The following is a 20,272-nucleotide window of genomic DNA, read 5'->3' as shown; positions in this document are numbered from 1 at the left end:
AACTGAACAATTTATTGAAAAAGGATTCATTCTCCTCTCATCCATAACAACCACACGTTACCAAACAACCTCAACAACCCAGTGCTTCATATCTTAAAGATATACTCACTGTATCTAATGACTGCTCGACCATTCGGTACATACAATGTCACACAAATACGACCACCATATCTCTTGGTCCCAGTTTAAAATACCTGTCTATAACACCACAAAACGAATTAAATATAGTATTTACAACACAAGACTATAAAGCCACACATTTTGTGAGCGTGTGGGTTGGTGCAATTCTGTCATTCTGCGCAACAGATTAATCTGAGATGTACCCTTTACCCTTTGGCCCCTGCAAGATGCAATTTCCACCCCACACTACTACAGAAGTCAGATGGACACTCCTAACGTTCTAAAGAGAAATGCCTGAAAAACTTTCAGCAATAAATACCTTCTGGAGTCGTCCACCGTAAGGATATGACACAAAAATTCACAAAATTTCTTACGCAACTAGTGGGATACTTGGGTACTGGAGTAGTGCTAGTTAGTGTAAGAAAAACGTGAAAGTATTGAAAATTATTATTTATTTTGCAAAAATTCTGAGAAATCACAATAGCACTTTTAGTTATGAATTGAACACGTTATTTGCGTGTTCTTTTCAGAATGTGAAGTAACCTCTTAAGGATAGGATTCGCTAATGAAATTTCTATACACAGTTTAAGATTGTTATTGACTTGGCAGAATGGCTGAGAGCTGCACCTACTCAACTTGAATAATTATCGGTTAGAATGTTGCTAGGTACAGTCGAGGCTGTCACGTGTGATATGCAGTGAAGGGTTGCAAGAGCTGTAGCTGTGATGACTGCTGTCTGCGCCACTCACTCCCAACAAATAAGATAACTCTCGTTCTATCTGGATTGACCTTCGCCAATCGAACTCTCCCTACGCCTTGATGAAGTCAAGGACTCCTATTCGCCCCTAGTCTATTGGCGTGGTACACCGGTGTGATAACCAGTCCACCACGATGCCACTCAAAAATTCGCTCGCAGGCATTTAACTATTACTCAGTCCGTTCACACTGCACAATAAGTGTGGCGGCCAACACAGTTAACAACGCTTAATCGCAAGGACTCAATATACAGTTGCACTTCGATTAACTCTCGGCAGAGGTGCTCTCCCAGTGAAGTACTGAGGAGAGACTTGTTCCTCGCTCTTTGAGTACACGTACGAGCGCGCACGCTCTCGTTACGTGTTCTCGCTCCAACAGCGACAACAGAACGGCCCCTCTGCACACCAGTCATGAAGGGGTATATCTTTCGATCTCTTCCATTACTCCTTCAGTTCAAGGCATCAGAAATATCGTCTGCCAGTCAGCATTGCTCTTCTAAAACGGGAAAATGACGTTTTGTTTAAGGCGACCAATCCGGAAATCTGTAGTATCGGTGTTTGGCGTTTGCTGTCTCCCTGTGAAACGACGTGCTATGTGTAAAGAATGCGTAGGCTAACCGCTCCCACACAACGTAGCGGAATTTGCTTTTAAGCCGAACACGGTGTCGTCCTTTCACTTGGGCTAACGCTGTCTGCTCTACAGGCGGTCACTGGCCGACGTAGATAGCTTGGGACCGGCCTCCTGGGGTGCAGTTGCCTCTCTCGAGCTAAATGCCCCTGTGACCATCGTGTCTGGAATGTATGTGTGTACGCCAGCCTCGAGTATTTCAACCACGGTGCGCACTAGCGATTTATTAGTTATTTGCATATCGTTTACATGAATTCATACAATACTGACTTTATCTTTTCGAGTTTGGGCTCGAATGAAGCGTCTTGATGTGAAGAATATGATTGTGAGGGCGGAATATGTAAGCAATGAAGGAGACCACGACGTCTTACAATTTCAGGAAATTCTTATGAGAGGCTGCTCATGACTCCATAACTTTCGACCTTCTTAAAAAATACAAAAAACACTCTTATTTCCTACTAGCTCTAGTCAAGTTGTGTGATATCATACTGTACGCAAGTTTATATCCCACGGCTCACCTATGATTTAAGGGTAGTGTCTTTGTATACTAATCAAAACGTCATGGAGCCCAGGTTCGAACCTCGCTACTGTTTAAATTTAGAACAAAAATCGTCAGTAATGATGGATGGGCGGATAGAGCTTCAAGGCACTTTTTTCCCCTGCTCCTAAAACCCTGAAAAGTCAGTAGTGCTCAAAGGCATGAGAATGCAGAAGGTAATGGGAACCACTGGTGTCTGTCCACAGGACATGTGGCCTATAATTGAAAAGTGGTATGATGACTCCTCCATTAGCGAAATATTCCACAATAGTCGCACATTCGGATCTCTGGGAGTAAACTGGCAAGTGCCACGTGTCCCAATGAATTACGTTTACTGTATAGCTCCTTGTCTGGCACACCATGCTTCTTTTGTTACTGTAAATCTTACTCAACAGCATATCTCCATCTGCCTCGATAACTTCACCTCTTGGTGTAGCCTCTGCTACATCAAAATCACCTATGTTAAAAACCCAAGGAATTATTACAATAAATACCACCAATCATTTCTCTCTCCCTAACTTCCACCATGGCACACATAAACATGACTGTGTGGTGGTACTCTCTTCAAAGGTAAGCTGGATCGAATCCAGGTGATGGAAGAAATTTGCATTGCTGGTATTTCCCCAGTAATGGGAGGGGGAATTGAAGCACCAAGTTTCTCATCACCAGACCTCGTGTCAGTGTTCTACAGTACATTACCTCTCCTCAGTGTATCATGATACACGGATGCCTGTGACACTGTTGAGGGTGACACATGTGGTGTCGACGATAATCGCCTGCAGCAAATTGTCAATCGACCACCGCAGAAATGCTGTACACCTAAGCAGCATCGCCACCGCCTATGAGAAAGAAGTAGTAAGCCACTCCTCCTGCAGCTTTGAGGCGCCACACACGACAAGTATTTCCAGCTCTGCCAGTGCCTGGTACGAGTTCTGCCAGAGTCCAGCCTGAGTTCTGTTCTGTCTACGAGGGTATCAACAGTTCCATGACGACTGCAGAGAAGCGACGAATTTCTGCCTTCAGAGTGCAGTGTCGGCGTAACGTCACTCAGTCAAGCCTAGGCCAAACATGCACGTACAGAGAGTCGAGGGCCAACAACAGACACATATTTGGCACAGTTGTAGTAAACGTTCAGTGCTCATCATCTGCAGACTTGCACTGTAATGCCGCTCAGTGTTTTCAGCAGCTCCTGTGTATTTGGAACCCAATTAATACCACACGTACTCACACAGCCACAGCCATGAGGAGCTAAAGATAAGTGTATTGCTTTCCAAACAATGAGGCGTTCTGATCATTGACTGTTTCATCTATCTACTTGTAAATTTATTAAAAGCATGACACAACAACATGTGTGTCAGATGTGGATGTTAAGCTCTTAATGCATCCATTACAGTCACATACACTCATCAGATAACTCCGAGTCACAGTTCTCTCACTATGCAAGGACAGTGCCCAATTACGTGGAGGAAGATAAGCGCTTGCAGTAAGGCGGTGGACCTGCTGCTCCATTCCTCTCTGCTGACATGGGCAGACGACTCTCACTTTCTCATATCTTGGAATAATCACGCATCTTCAGCTTACAACAAACTCAAATTAAGAAGATAGGAAATTCGACAATGTGGGGATTCCATCATTCAGCCATCCTCTGTACTTGGGTAAAACCCACTGAACGAGGCGATGCTGTGGTGAGCTGATGGCTCCAAACTTGATTTTCGACCATATTTAGTTTCTCTTCGATGTCCCTACACAGCTTAACGTGAATGACACGACGGTTCCTATGGATGAACCCAGCTGTCCTACTTCCCCGTTCTTCGCAATTCTGGGTTATGCTCTAATAGCTGTTTCACCAACAGGACGTTAACCCCTGATCTTGTTTCTTCCTTCGTCTTTCCAAAAGCCTTAGTGGCCCCAGTGTTACTTCCGCCAATATAGCTTGAATCTCAGCACTCTCAAAAATTTACCATTCCTTACAGTCTTAGAACACCTTGCACTCTGTATCATATTTGCCGTCTCAGACGCAACCTCTACCAGCTGATTACATTGCCTTCTCTTCTGAAGTTCCTCAGACTTTGTCACAAATTGTAAACGTTCCATAAACGTGGGGAACAAAAGCAATTTTTCTCGCCTATTCTCTGCATACCTAGGCTTCTGGTGCGCCTATACCAACATGTCATATCCACCCTCCACTTGCCACCCTTCTGTATCCTATTCGAGCGGAACTTCAGCTGGCTGCTTCTTCCTGTTCCAGAATACTATGTAGACACTTACTCCTCCAACCAGCTATAATCCTAGCGTATATGCCTCTTCAATATGTAGATGATCCCGCTTCCAGCCTCATGGCCACGGTAATCCCTCCCTCACACCTCCCTCTACCCACATCAACTTGTCAATCATACTTCCCAGCCCACTCCAACACCTTGAATACATACACCCTTTCTGGCCGGCACCTGCATCATACTGTATTACCCTCGTAGTAGTTATTGGGAACTGACTGCCAGTGACGTGCCAGAAGCACTAGCCTTATCTTCACCATAGCACCATCATCAGCTTCAATGTATATGTGTTTATGTAGAGACGTTATGCCTTTAATTTTTTAGAAACCTATCATTTTATTCATTCTCTCATAAAAGCTATACTGGCCTAACTTCGATAGGCTGAAGAGCAGCAAAGTGTCCGAAGCTTGCGCACCACACGATAATGTGGTAGGAGTGGAATGAATAACAAAGAAAATGGAGTGTTTACGACAAAGTCGTGCATTCGGCCTTTCACAGAATGTGCCTGCGTATAAGAATCTTTCAGAACTTATTCGTCTTACTGGGTATACATTTGCGCTCAACACGCCAATGAACTATATACATTGGATGATGTGTAGCATATCAGTATCATTCTCCTTTGATTTGTACTCCGAACAGGAATAGTGCTCGAGGAAAACGACCATCAGGACTTTTCAGAGTGCAGTAGGTAAAGCCGTCATCAAGCTGAGGCCTGGTTTGGTCACCATAGTGCTTCGCGAGCCATTGTCCTACTGCAGGTTGTGGTCGCTCGCCGTCTTCCTACTTCTGAACTAACTCACCCAGTTAATAATTGTGGGACACAGTTAATTATTGGGTCTCCGAACAATTCTACAGTTCCAACATTTTCGATTTCCATAAATCAATGTCAGAGGTGAAAGAAGAGATAAGTGACAGAAGGAATCTCGGGAGCAATGCCTGAATCCCAAATCTCTGGAGTTGTAATCCCACATTCATCCACTCGGCAGCTGAGGCATATATGTCCCAATTGCATTTATTGCTGCATTGTTATCATTACAAAAGGTACGAGTGAGAGGAAGTAATTACATTTATCTGCGTGTTTTTGAATTTATGCAAACAGAATATTAACAGTAAATCGTTCATTGTGGTAAGGGTACTTCCAAAATCGTCAGTCACTGTATTTTGTTGTGCTTTTTCTCGACAATCTCGTGCTAACGAAACAAACAGGTGACAAATATACTCCATCACTTTTTTTACGCTGCGTGATGGGGTCACTAACTTCATGGTGGAAAGTGAAATATCACAAAGACAAGAAATCAGCCTGCATCCTATTTCTTTGTACAGGACGCCTATGGAGTTATGTCAAAAGAGTATATTCTATATGGACGTAGTTAGATATAAAAAAAATACGTATCCAACGGATCAGTGTATGGACGATCACACCTTCCTCACATATCTATGTGTCTCGCTGTCCCCCTTGCTTTATTGCGGATCGTTCTAGTAATTCTGCTTAGAAAGACTTCCTCAACACTTGTGTCAATTTTCCATTAATCTATCAACGTTGAGCCACATGAGGCTTTATTATTCTTCATATTCAGTTATTTGCGTGGTAAGATCAAAAGTTTGTCATGACGATTTCAAAAGGCTGTTGAGGTGGTAATGTTGAGATTTCGTGGTAACCATTTTAATGTGGCTTTAAATGCTGCAGAACCAAATAGAATCCGAGAATAAATTGTTCATTAAGAAACCCACACATCTGAACAACAAAACGAGACTTAAGCTCCTTCCTTCTACAACCACACAAGATCCGTGATTGCCTTGTCATGGAGCTGAGATACTGAAAACTTCTGTTGTGCAGAGAAATGGAAGTTCCCATTCATGTAAGCTTCAAAAGAATGTGGTCCTAACAGGTATTCTGATCACACAATGGCCCACATAATGTGAGGTAGGTTCCTTTCCAACTCTTGCTGATAATGGGTACTTTCCTTAGACAAGAAAACAATATTTTTCCTGAGCAAATAGTGGTATATGGCACATTTATAAGTAAACAACACTCTTGAGCGAGACATGGCACAAGTCGACACAACGAAGTACGGTAGGTTACAAATCGTTGCTCCACATCACTGTCCGATAATTCAGTAACAAACATGGGCCTAAATCCTTTCGTATTCATATTTTTTCAGTGTGGTCGTGCATTGTTGAAGAAGATGCTTGAAGTCCTACTGCTCTTTTGCGAATGATTTTCATTAGAGACTGCTAATCTGATTAAGAGTGGGTGACACACGTTTCCTGTCACTTTTTATTGCTTCCAATATGTGGTCTGAGACAGCCTGAAAATACAGGACATTTTTCTCAATCAGGCATGGCTTCTTTACGAGGGGACTGAGGCAAATGGTCTCATCATGCGTTACATAGTTTTTGCGGATGTTCATGCACCCACAAATCGGCCACTAAACTCTCCTTTACAAGATGGATTCGGAACTCAAAGACTGCAGTGCTGAAACAAAAATATAATTCTGATAACATTGTTTTTTGTCATCTTCGGTGCAAGACTATCAATAAAACCCATTTAATTCCTCATTTTTACTATGTAAAGAGCGATACAGAGACTTCTTGGACACACTGTAGATGAAATAGATGTGCATAGTAACATGATATCTATCTTTGTTAGTACTCTTACTTTGTGTTGACATGCCGCCTTACATAGTTCTGGGTAACTAAACCTGGATAATGTGGGTAAACAACGCCCAGGCTCGTGATCCAGAGAAGACTTTGAATTCAGCTGCCTGCAGTGTACGGCCACCACCTACTTGCTGTCGTTTTCTTGCAGACGAGGAGTGGCAGCTGGAGGACAGAAGCCACGCTACGCTCTCCGTGAACACTGACTGCGTGCAGCTGTTGGTGAACGCCCTGGACCACCCCACGTGTCCGCTGGAAGACCTGCCACTGGAAGCCATCAAGCAGCGCGGGCAGTGCCGCGAGCAGCTGTGGGACGACGTGGTGCAGAGGTCGCCCCACATACCCGTCACCAGCTACCTGGCCTACACGCAAAGGATAAACGTCGACCTCTGTCTGCTGGCGTGGATGGCTGTCAACTCGTACGGCATTTGTCAGGACGTCCCGTTTAGTACGATACAGTCCGTGCACGATGCTCGCTGCTATTTCGATAGTCCTGACGATCAATCATGTCTGCAGTCGAACGCTACAGACGCCATCTGCTCTGTTTCCAGAGCTATTCTGTTGCTAAAGTGTCGCGACTATTCCTCCATCAGGACTTCCCATAATTGTACGTTCACTAGTTCCGCATTTCCATTATTGAATAGTAGTAGCAGTGTACTGTATCAAAAGCTAACAGAAGAAACACTGAACTACAGAAACAGTTTAAACAACGCCACCTTGAAATACAAGGATTTCAAAATTGACAGCTTGAAGCCTTTAGAAATCTCATTTATACTGATAAATATCATTTTCCGTTTTTCGACTGCCGGAGTATACATGTACCTTCCCCAGTTACGTAACTTGCCTGGAAAGATATTCTTGTCCTTTCAGATCACGTGCATAACCCAGATCCTGTGTTCTGAGGTCGTGTATCGTATGGCAGGCGTCCCTGACTTACCTACAGCAGTGCTGATAGACAGCGCCCTCACACTTCTCAGCTGTATCTGGCTGAACTCATTCTGCTACCACATGTATTCTTGTGTTCGCCATCTCAGGCTTCCTGACCAGCTACTACCTGCTGAAGCAAGCCAGTTATTCCGTCGTGAGGTGCTTTGTGTGTTTATACCGTGGAGTATAGTATGTGTGGCAGCTGTTGCTTTGGAAAAGACGAGTAAATATCACCTGATCTACAGTCGTATAGTAGTCCTTGCAGGGATTTCAGTGTCTGTGGCATTCAATTTGATTTGTCTCGGACTGATTGGATACATGTACCTATGTAATCGGTGCTCCATGCGGCAACTCGAAATTGTTGATAACAAGAAATTTGCCTCAAAGAAGCAATATCTTTTTATGTCAGTTAAAGCCATTATATTAAGTGGAATAGGAATTATTATTAGAATTGGGTTCCACCAAGCTCAGGGAATAGCGCAGTTAGTGTACTATATACATCTAGCTACGATGGTGCAAGGACCAGTGCTCTTCGTCTGTTTCGTTTGCAATGGAACGACGCTCCCCATACTGAAGAACAGGATACTTCTTTGGTGGAACCCAACTGACATCCCTGCAGGTCTAGAGCTGTGTTCAGCAGCCGAGAGGAATCTGGCCAGGAGAAACAATGAACAGTCTCCCTTTTCAGAATCCTCGCTGTAGCCTCCTTCAGTATTTTTCGCAAATAACTGTCTCCACACTACACTGCATTAAACCCAGCAATAAAAATGGACTCTACCTGGTATGACAATATTAAATGTCATTAAATCTAATATCGTACAGCCAGTACTTCTCTTTCCTAACGTCTCCTTCATTTATAACTGTGTGCTTATTTGTGAGTGGTAGCCTCTGTCTACCTATTCTAATGCACTGAGACTACTTACTAAAATTGTTGGGAAATTCTTTGTGTATACAATAGCCTGCGTCAATCACACGGCCTGTTATATACAAGGAAAACGCAGCACGTTGTCGGAGGAATTCCCGTTCGTCAGGGTCATCTACCGTGGCGATGGTGCATTTCTGGACACATGTTCGTAGGACGTTTTTTCTCCGTGTTCCGTCGAGGATCTGTCTTTGCAGTTCGTCGATTTTATTAATGTATAATGTATGATATTAGTATATATCATATTATGTCTGAAACAAAGAAATTTTTCATATGTGTGTGAAAGATGTACTTTTACATGATTTGTAATTCAAGTACCATGACAAGAGACATTCAGATACTTATAAAATCAAAAGAGAGGGGCCAAAGACTGAAGTGGTGTGTGCATGAAAGTGTAAATGGGTTTGTTGAGCTTATTAGTGGTTCGATCACATAGAGTGGCTCAAACAGGTATAGTACTAAAGTAACACATGACTTGTTGTGTGAAATGTGGCTTGAAGTGAACGCAAAGTGTCGAATGGCAGAGTTATATGAGATTAGCATTATTGGGTTTGTGAGACAAGATGGTGATTTGTTAAGCTAGAGGTTTGTAAGGGTACTATGGCAGATGTTAAAAGTTAATGTTCCATGTCTCACTCTTGAGCAAGGAAGAACATTACTTAAAGGCGTATTTACAGAAACAGTGCTGTGGAAGGATAAACTTGTGCCAGTACTGTGAGTCCTGGAAAACATGTGCCATAGTAGCTTCACTAGAAGCACACAGTACGCCGAAATTGTTGTGATTCGTAATCAATAGACGATCTCCAATTTGTTCAAATAAAACCTGAGTGAGCAAAGTAAAGGAGTGTTTGTGTGAATTTAGTACCCAGCCCAACTGAAAATCCTGTGATAAATAGTACTACGTGAAGTGATTTTCGTGAATTTTGCATTTACCAGGCACCCGCAGTGTTAACCGCGATTTTCCTGCGGGACGCAGTGGAACCAGAGGCCGCAGCGCCACGAGGGAGGCAGGTGCCGGGTGCAGCCCGCCTGGCCGCAGGGAGGCGCCGGCAGCTCAACACATTCTGTAAAACCGTTTGACGAAGATTTGCAGGCCGTGCGCCTCGATTCTGTCAGCGCAGCGCCAAGCCAACCCTGGCCCGCTTTGCGTGACGTCACAAGAGCGCGCCGCGGCCTTCTCTTTAGGTGGTGGCGGCCAGAGCCGACACGGGCGCACTGGGGGTGCTTAGCGGCCCACCCAGACAAGCGTCCTGCACCACCGGGACACGCGTAAAGTCGGTCCGACACAGTGGTCGCCAGCCGAGCCTCGATACGCTGGAAAGTATCGAACCTCATCGCTCGAAAGCCAGTAGTTAACGGCCCTCATGCTACCTACTTACCCCCAGGCAAGATCCCGAGTTCCGACCGCAGTACTGGGAACATTCACAGCCAAGTCCAGGAAATTACTTTCGACTGGCTGTACGAAATACACAGTTCAAACTCAACAGGAAGACGGTCACTCGAAAAACGTTACTCCCAGATTTGGATAACAAACTGAGATTATCGCTATCCAATTACCCCAGCCAAGTCAGTCACTTTGAGTCGGAGCACCACTGCCACTTAGCTAACATCACCGAGTTTTCCCTGAGCTACAATTCGCCGTAAACGCCCACACTAATCACTATGCAACATTCGCAGATAACGACAGGAAAGTTCTTCAGCGGTAACGGATGCGCTCAAACGAGAAGGCGTTTGGAAACTCGAGAACACTGTGCATCGCGACACAGAACTCCGCTCCAGAGAGCCCGCGACCCGCCACGTCGGCCACACGGGCGCCGACGGCCAGCTTTCGATTCCCCAAACTCCGAGCCTCTCCACGAAATCCTTCTACACGTGGGCCTTTCAGCCAATCAGGAGCAGCAGAGGACTGCAAGCCCCATCACTGGCCACTCCCTGCTGCTGCTTACAGCCGCTGCTGTCACGTTCTGGTCTTCAAAAAGGCGAACCAGCGAGCAGATATGGGTGGTCAGGGAATCACCTGTTACAACCCTTTCACTCGTGGGGTATCAAGCATTAACTTCTGCAACAGATATACCTATTAAGGGCTTTCCTCTGATATGTCTGGAGACAAGCATTCTCGCAGCCGAAACTGCTTGAACTGTTGTTACATGTACGTAGTTGTTCGACAGCACACGTGTTACTCAGACGATATCCCCTGCAAAGTGCATCATGCGTAACTCGCGCCACTGTCGTCAAATGCAGCATTGTCAGAGCGACTCAGACTTCGGATCAGCAGTCTGCACAACCGCCACACTTTGAGACAGGGACGACCAACTCGCATCTGCCGAGGCTAAACGCACAGAACTCAACGCTGACTGCGAGCGTTCTCAAGCAGGGCGTGGGAACTATGGATCGTCCTGTTTCCCATACGCAACAACAGTTTTCAGCGCACCAGACTGAAGTAGAGAACTCTGTCTCCACCAGATCTCCAGAAACGCAACGCTACGCCGAAAACCCAGACAAGAAACCCGAAGCAAACAGGCAAAGCCGCCACAAACACGATACTCCAATTACAAAATGTTTACACTCATCCAAATTCATCTCACGAAGAACAAGGTTTACAACTGGTTGGGTGCAGATGGAATTAAAGCACATCTAACACAACTTATGGCACTTTAGCAAACCCTACAATAAAATATAAACTAAGAAGGTGGCAAAGAAACCGCAAAATCGTTGTAACCTGCACTAAAACAGTTGCCTGGGCCACCAAGTCGTTCACAAAAAAATCCGAAAAAATTTGCCAACATCACAACACACCCATCAGATATCGAAACCTGAGAGAACAGTTTGAGTTACTTACCGATCTGAAGCAACAGTAACAGTAATCACACCGCACGCCAAACACTAAGCAAAAGAGAAACCACACAGACTCACGCTCGCCTTTGTGATAACCAATTATGACCGTGATACAACAAACGAAAAAACTGAAGGGGACCTAAAGGTACCGGGAAACTAAATCAAAATTCCCCGCTATTCCTTCCAGTCATGTATAGTTACAAAGAACCAACTAACAAGCTGGTTGTTCACCATTTCAGAATGCACTGTGTACCTCACAAGGTTGGACTATTTAAACACTACCTCCTCAATAACAGCAACGTCCATATTGCAAAACTTTCCAATAAGCCACGAAAAGCTGCGATATAAATTGAAATGTGAAGAACGGAGTCGAGCACATCCAATTTTTAATTGCAAAATAGACCCGAAACAGGAAGCACCAAAATGCAGGAGCTGCAACACTGATAACGTTAATAGTGATGAGAGTTGCAAAGAAAGACCAAAACAGCCTATCTCAGCAAACAAAACTGAAAACATTAAGCGCATTGATGAAACTATCACGGTCTTCGTCCAAGAATGTCACGAAAACAATCAAACGGAAAACATACTCTGAGTCTTCACTACAGCCCTTCCCAACATGATATTTGGAAGAAGGGAAATAATAACAGCAGCTTCTAAAAAGCTCCTACTACGTTCTTTGGCGAACACGGATCCACGTCTGTATCGCCATATTGATAGACAAGGAGGCCTATGCCCAACCTAGCCTGAGACACCAGGAAACAAGAATTAACCTTCACATTCAAGGCTAAGAAAGATATTGCCACTATCTGCATTGTCAACACACTGGGTTTCTGCTCTAAAAACAAACTCCCTAAAGGCATAATAGGAGAAAAATAAGTTGGTATTATAGTCGCAGCACATACCTCATGAGCAGGTAGAGAAATCAATCTAGAGAACTGTATCTGTCACGCATACCAGACCGTAGTACAAGCTGAGGTAGATGCTTCAGAGTCTTTCATATAAAACACCACAACGACGTATCCTGCAGAGGAACTGCCAACTGATCTCGTTAATTATATACTCTCATTTTGCCCAGCTAAAGGAACAGGAGACTTAGTGCTAGATCTGTGATATTTGCTGAAAAATTGAACAAGAAAGATATTAAACTTGTTGTAGCCATTTTGAATCACGCAAGACTCAGAAATGACTCGCCGCCTTTTATCAATCACTATGGCACTTCTATCTTAGAACACATACTATGTACAACATAGCTACCCAGATTCTAAAGCTATACTGAATTTGGCGACGGCATAGCTAACGAATACCTCACATTTATTATGCTGTGAACCAGAAAAATTAGGAAAAACGATCATAAACTCACGAAATCGGATAGTAGAAAAATTCATATTGATACGTTTTAACACAAAACCTAACGAATCAACTATTCAAACCAATCCTTATAACATATTGTAATCACCAAATACAAGTGGAAGCAATACAACCTGGTATACCTAAAACTACCCTAAGAAGAAAATAACAAAGAGAAAGACTCCTGACGTACATAAGAAACAAAATTAAACGGTAGGGAAATTCTATAAAACATATGGCACTAACCAAATGGATATGCTACGATTGGCTTGAACGTTTTCAATGACCTAATAAGAAGAGAAACCCACCAAATGATGCGCGAGGTAGTCACAAGAATTAGGTCCCACAATAGCAGTAGTTTTTGGAAAAAAGTTCCAACAGTCATAGCACACCATTTGCTAACAGCCATCCTTAATAGATGAGAACGTCATTCATTACTGACGACCTCAGAAAAGTTCCTCAAAGTGCTACAAAAACATTCACGGTCATCCACGGTATCCAAAATTCTATGAAACCGACGAAGAAATAATACTCGAAAATCCGAATGCAACCGCTTAACATCCACTACTTTATAAGATTATCGAATATGAAATGGAAAGAAAGCAGCTCAGAGACTGGAGGCACTGGAAGATAACAAAATAAATCACTCCTTTCGCAAGACACCTGCCTCAAACACATCAGACGTTTGTTCATCGCGGCCATTAAACTGAAAATAGTCTCTCTAAAATAGAAGCAAGCTAAAATCAAGATGATTTCCCAACCCGAAAGACCAAAAAACAACACCAAATCATAGGTTATCGTGCTCTCAGTGACAGGGAAAGCTTTCGAGACAGACCAAAGTTATTCAAGGAATAGAGCAACATAATCGCGCAAGAACAAGCCGGACTCAGCGGCAACCACAGCACAGGTGACCCGGTCCCAGGACTGAGCAGCAGAGCGACGCAGGCTGAACGTAACACGGCAGGCGCAACGCCAGCAAGCTTTCTCGTGGACGGCGAACGCGCCTTCCATTGGTTGTGGCATGCTGGGCTGCTCTTTGAAACGTTACTTTTGAACTTCCCACCCCAAAGTGTGCAGCTTACTAAAAACGTTGCTGGAAACAGGTAAGTACAAGCGCTGCTTGGTGATCACCATTCGACGAATTAACGAGCAGGTCAGCCCTTCACAAACAAGCAGGAGTCATCGCTAAGCGAGTAGATTAAAATACAGCGGATCCACGAAATCTATTCTTCATCACCAACCTGTCATCTTCAACTACCCCCACTTTAAATAAATATGTATTCCTCACGTCATCTTCAGAGGTACTCTGTCAGTTATCAACAATGAAGCAATACACCAACTGGAAAATAAGATGTTATAACACAGAGAGATGTTGTTCTGCCCCTCAGTGTGAAGACTGGTTTTAAAAATAGCTCTCCATTCTACTGTATAACTTGCAGGCCTCTTCATCTCCAAGTACATACTGCAGCCCACATCCATCCCAATCTCCTTACTGTATTCACCACCTGGTCTTCCCCTACGATTTTCACCCACACTTCACTTCAAAACTAAATTGGTTACCTGTCGACGTCTCGGAACGTGTCCTACCAACCGACCCTCCATTTGGTCAGGTTGCGCCTCGCATGTTCCCACGTTTCTCGGTAATCCAAACTTATCTTCCCTGAGGTCAGCGTCTACCAGTTTTTTCATTCTTCCGTTAAGAATTTGTGTTAGTATTTTAGAACGATGAGTTATTAAACCGATAGTTTAGTAATTTTCACACCTACCAGTAACTGATTTCTTTGGAACTGATAACATTAAATTCTTCTTAAGGTCTGTGGGTACTTCGCCTGTCTCATACGCCGGGCACAACAGGTGGGAGAGCTCCGCCGTGGCCGGCTCTCCCGAGGCTGCCTGTAATCCTGCCACAAGACTGTTTACTCCCCGGGCCTCGTTTCGACTTAGATGTTTCAGAATACTGTCAAATTTGATCTCGCACAGCTACATCTCCCACCTCATTAACATCCATCACCACTTCCCTATCTGTAATATTACCTTCAGTAAGATATATATCTGACATAACTACATTAGCAAAAAACAAAACCTATGTGATGTCATGACAGCAGAAATTCTAAATATGATGTAGCTATGCTATTGACTATACAAAGACATAGACCACTACACCATTCAGAAGGACTTCAGTTTCTTCTATATAACATGGCACTTACCTCTGACTTACACGGTTATGTTACAAATCCCTTCGTATCATACTAGAGATTAGTTCCTAAGCATTAGTCTTAAAGACTACTAGTGCAATGTAAGAGGACACAAAATGCCATAACGATCGACAAACAATCGCAGGTGATGCTTTTTTAAAGGAAGGTTTTAACCCACTCATAAGGCGAATGCCAGGACTCAGCTGTAAGAATAACATCGTCCTCCAATCCGCCAGGATTACACGCTGTGTCCAAACCAAATAAGAGCCTCAGATTAAAGATGAACACCGTCACCACATCATTAAGCGCATATCCGTTCAAAGAGTAACACGTTTGCTAGGGCACATTGCTGCTTGTACTAAACTTAAATATTTTCATTTTCACCTCTCCCCTGTCAACAGTGACTGTAATTGGGATCAGCTACTCAGAAACAGGCATTCTTTAACAAAGTCAGTCTGAAGTAGTCGACGAATGATCCTGACATTAATGACATGTTATTAAGACCTGACTTATCAGGTGCTGCAGATACGTGATCTTATGTATTTGTAAAACATTAAAACTTAATTACGAAACCTTTTAATTTTCTTGATCGCAAAAACACATTGCTTTACCATTCATTACACGCTTTGGTTGCCAATCAACTATTGTTAGCTTGTAAAAGAAACAATAAACAGGGAATTGCCTTAGATTTAACCAAATTTAATAAAGTTACTTAGTATTGCGTGATGATTTGCCAATCATGGTAAATACTACCTGGCTAAGAATTCTGTACGCTTGAGCCCCATCATCTAATAGCATTTCCTGGAACTGTGTAAGTAATTGGAAAGTACCTATCAGGTGAATGTCAATAGTAAACTGTTTTCAGATATTAAAGAAATAAGCAAATAGAAATAATGAAAACATACCATGCTGACTAATGAACCACATTTTCCATAGACTATTGGTTACACCAACAAAGTTACAGAGTGCAACTCTCAACATATAGTAACAATCGAAACACATACTTTTGTTAAGAACAAAGGCGCTAGCCCAGCTTAAGAAGCGAAAGTAATTTAAGGAAGAGATACTCTCTCTAGTTACTTATATCGAAAATGAGTATGAGCAGAGATTAGTAAGTGTAGCTGCCTTTTTGCCCCTATCAGCTGTTCTTGACACTGCTTGGTGGGAAGCACTTCTTTAGAAATTCACGATTGTGTCGTAAATTTGAGGACTTACTTAACAACATGCTAAACAATAGAGCATTTCATATCCATTCTCACAATGACAGATGCAGGGTACTTAAACCAAATGATAGTTTACTTCAAATGTCTGTTCTGAGTCCACTACCACTTTGGACTGTACATGCACAGCTTACCAAAAGTCTTCAAAAAATTGATTTATGCTGATGACATTTGCTTGGTGGTTCAGAGCCCCAACATTTATGATGCTGAAACCTCTTTATCCACTGATATGGAAGTCTTAGATCTATACATCAGGAAATAGTGGCTCCACCTAAATCCACAGAAAATAATGGTATCTACATTACATCTGTGCAGAAGACAGTCAGAGTGCACACCAGAAGACAGATTCAGAGACCAAGTCTCGTTGTACAGCATTACACGATAATACATAGGAACAGCGCTAGATAGAACTCTTGACTTACAAGTAGCACCTGAAGTCAAAACGAGAAACAACAGTCTCAAAAATTTGGTGGTATCTTATGGGGAGCTAATGCTCGTGTTTTGAGATCCATAGCTCTAACCCTATCATAGGTGCTCTGTTGCTGAAGATTTTTGGGTGAAGTGAGCCTCCATTTTCCCGGAAATTTGGAATTTGAGGACCGATATAATGTGTTTGTAATCAAACTCTGGTACCTCTTGCACATTTCTATTGGGTGTAGTATCACACGCGCCCGTCTCTTTGACGCGAACTGACACCTCCTGGTTCTGCCCCACAATGATACTGGAACTGAGCGTCAGTTGTCGCGGTCGGGCTGCAGTTTTGCAGCCGTGCGCTCCCTGGGCTGTTGAGCGCGCTTCGTACTCGACTGCGTCGCGCCGAGCCGGCCGTCGCCTCTGGACGCTGTGTACCGATTTGTACTCGGCGTTCCCGGCGTGCCACGTCTTTTTCTACGCTTCCACACCTTTGGGTGGTACCCGCAACGCGTTCTTCAACGCTTTCCATTCTTTGCGTTGTGCTCGCAAGTGCTTCCTTCCACTGGGCTTTCATTGCATCGATTCCTATTGCATTCATGTGTCCAATTCGCCTAGCGATTCTTGCACGGTTATTTGCGGTTTTGGCCAATGTTTTGGCGCCAGCTGCCTCTACCCTTACTAATTCTGCATGTCTCTTGGCTTCGGTAGCCCTTTTCTTGGCTTCGACACTCGTCTTACCGACCTCCGCTATTTCATATCACATAATCGGTACTGTTTAGTTATGTGGCTCTGATGCTTTGTATGTCGCGTGCTGGCGTTCCAGAGACGTGGCGGAATATTGAAAGGTCTCTGTTGGATTCCTTTCATGTTAATTTCTTAAATCTGTTGTCATTTACGGCATAAATTCCTCTTCTAAATTTACTGTGGTGCTTCTGACTATCTGGGAGGAGACTGAGCAGTGAAACGTGTTACTTTTACACATAAACAAGGACGATCTGTCACACTACTACACTTTAAAACACAGTTTATATGTAATTCATGTCACACAGTCTCATGCGGAACCTACATCCGCTTTCTTTTATATACTGTATATGATAAGATACTGTCATCCCCCTTCCCTTCTGTGTGAGAGGATGAATGAGCAAATGTATTTCTAGTTGCATGCTTGAGGGTAGCAGACAAGCCTGTCTGCTAGAGAACAGTAGGACCAACGTCAAAACAGGTAGCTACGCTTTCTAAAAGCAGAGAGGTTACTATCCTTAGTACGGTCCTGTCCGTCCCTTGCCATGTTGGTATAGGAAGCTGCCCCTCTCGCCACTTCCGTTCGTATTTGTGAGCCACCCTCAGGAAGGGACCAGGGCAGTCTGTCCGTGGCGAGCGTCTGAAGTGGTAAGATCTCCGGCTAAGTGCGTGTCTGCTGTCCGTAGAACAATGGATTCCCTAAGTTCAGCCTAACTGAAAATTTAATCACCTTTATTTCAGGTTTAGCTCTAAAATATCTAATGTTATCTTAAATTGCAACGCAGTGTAATTCGAGTGTGAAGTTCAGAATATATTCCGTTAGTTGCTTTCTCACTACTTTGTGAGTAAAGTGGAACCACGTGTTGATCAGTAACTCTAACTAAGTTCATCAATCTTAAATGCGAATGTGCGTGAGATTATAACGTCTCGTCTTGACAATATTTTTCAATATAGCAACTTTTCTTTATGTTCAACCCACGTGGTGGTGGGTAGTGTTTAACGTCTCGTCGACAACGAGGTCATTAGAGACGGAGCGCAAGCTCGGGTTAGGGAAGGATTGGGAAGGAAATCGGCCGTGCCCTTTCAAAGGAACCATCCCGGCATTTGCCTGAAACGATTTAGGGAAATCACGGAAAACCTAAATCAGGATGGCCGGAGACGGAATTGAACCGTCGTCCTCCCGAATGCGAGTCCAGTGTGCTAACCACTGCGCCACCTCGCTCGGTCATCCCACGTGGGGTGTACTTTGTGAGACCAGTACCACGTGCTTATACAATTGTTTGACCCATCAAGTTAATAGTAAGACGATAGTAACCAGTTCGAGGTTTTTCTTTTGTAAATTGGTTTTCGATCTAATTTATTTTAATTATCAAAATTATTGTGGAGTTATACTCTTTGTGTAAACCAAGTTGACCACGTGATGCATGTGGTGTAATCATCAAAGTAGCCCTCAGCTATTCTTTTCGGGAAGATTTCACAGAGAGTTAGTATGAATTTAGTATACCAGTGTGTGGTAGTTACATGACAGACAGGATTGTGCTACGAACGTAACTTCTTTGGGTGAAAATTGAATCGGTTGGTTGTGGTTAATTTCCTCTTGCATATGTTTCAACGTTCTTCGTGTGTTATTTTATGAATGCAGCGTTGTATGCAGTCTCCCAATCTTGGCTCCATATTTGATGTGTTCCGTAAGATTACTAACTCACATTTTCACAGTCCTAAATAAGGCACCAGCTTATTTATGATTCACGTTTAATATGCCATCGGTTGTCGTATGACTATTAAAAGATTATAATTCATGTTAGTCTGGTTGGGAATTTGGTAAGCTAGACTGATTACTTGGTGAAACAGTTGCTCAGTAATGCCAGGTTAACTTCCCCAGATAGCTCCCAGCTTTAAACCCGCTTTTATTGGCTATCGGCACCGCTTTCAGATCAAATTAAAGAAACGACATTAGAATATAGGCTGATGATCGGGCTTGGGACTCATTCAATGACATACGTGTAGCATACATAAAAAGAGTATAATTTAAGCAGTGCTGGTTGAGCAAGGTTTCCCACCCAGCAACGTCATACCGGGTTGCGGAACAACAATTTGACCAAAAGTGCAGGGCGGAAAGACAGTATGAAACGTAAGAATGTGAGTGTCGTAACTAAGGGTCGCACATGTGTATTTTCGGCGCTATAGGAACGTAATTAAAATCTGACATAGGGACGTCTTTACTCAAAATGAAAGGTAATCCACAGAAAATGTACGCGTGAACACAGTCTTTCGACTAATCAGTCTTTAGGACGAGAAAAAGCAAAGCTTAGTACATCACATACACGTTTATCATACTTAGCCGACGTACGAGACAGTACTTCTTTAGAAATGAAGACAATCACATGTCCATGTTTCATGTAGTAGTAAATGTATAAATGTCGTGACACAAGCGTCTGTAACGCCGTTGCTCAATTTCCAGTGCACGGAAAATGAAACACAACTTTTAATGTCGTCGGTCGCACTGCGCCTATCATCGTGAGTAGAGACGAAATAATTTTATGGCGTCTGTGATGTGGAAGTGATGACTCAGAGACCGATCAATAGTGTGATATCAAGTTTTCTCTGTATCTCCATATACACCTGTCACACAGTAACCTATGGAGCCAAGTTGCCCTCATTTGTCCTCCTGTCAGAGGCAACCCGTATTCTATTAATTT

Source organism: Schistocerca piceifrons, chromosome 11 (assembly GCF_021461385.2).
Source record: "Schistocerca piceifrons isolate TAMUIC-IGC-003096 chromosome 11, iqSchPice1.1, whole genome shotgun sequence".
NCBI lineage: Eukaryota > Metazoa > Arthropoda > Insecta > Orthoptera > Acrididae > Schistocerca > Schistocerca piceifrons.
Note: the sequence above shows the minus strand (reverse complement) of the source record.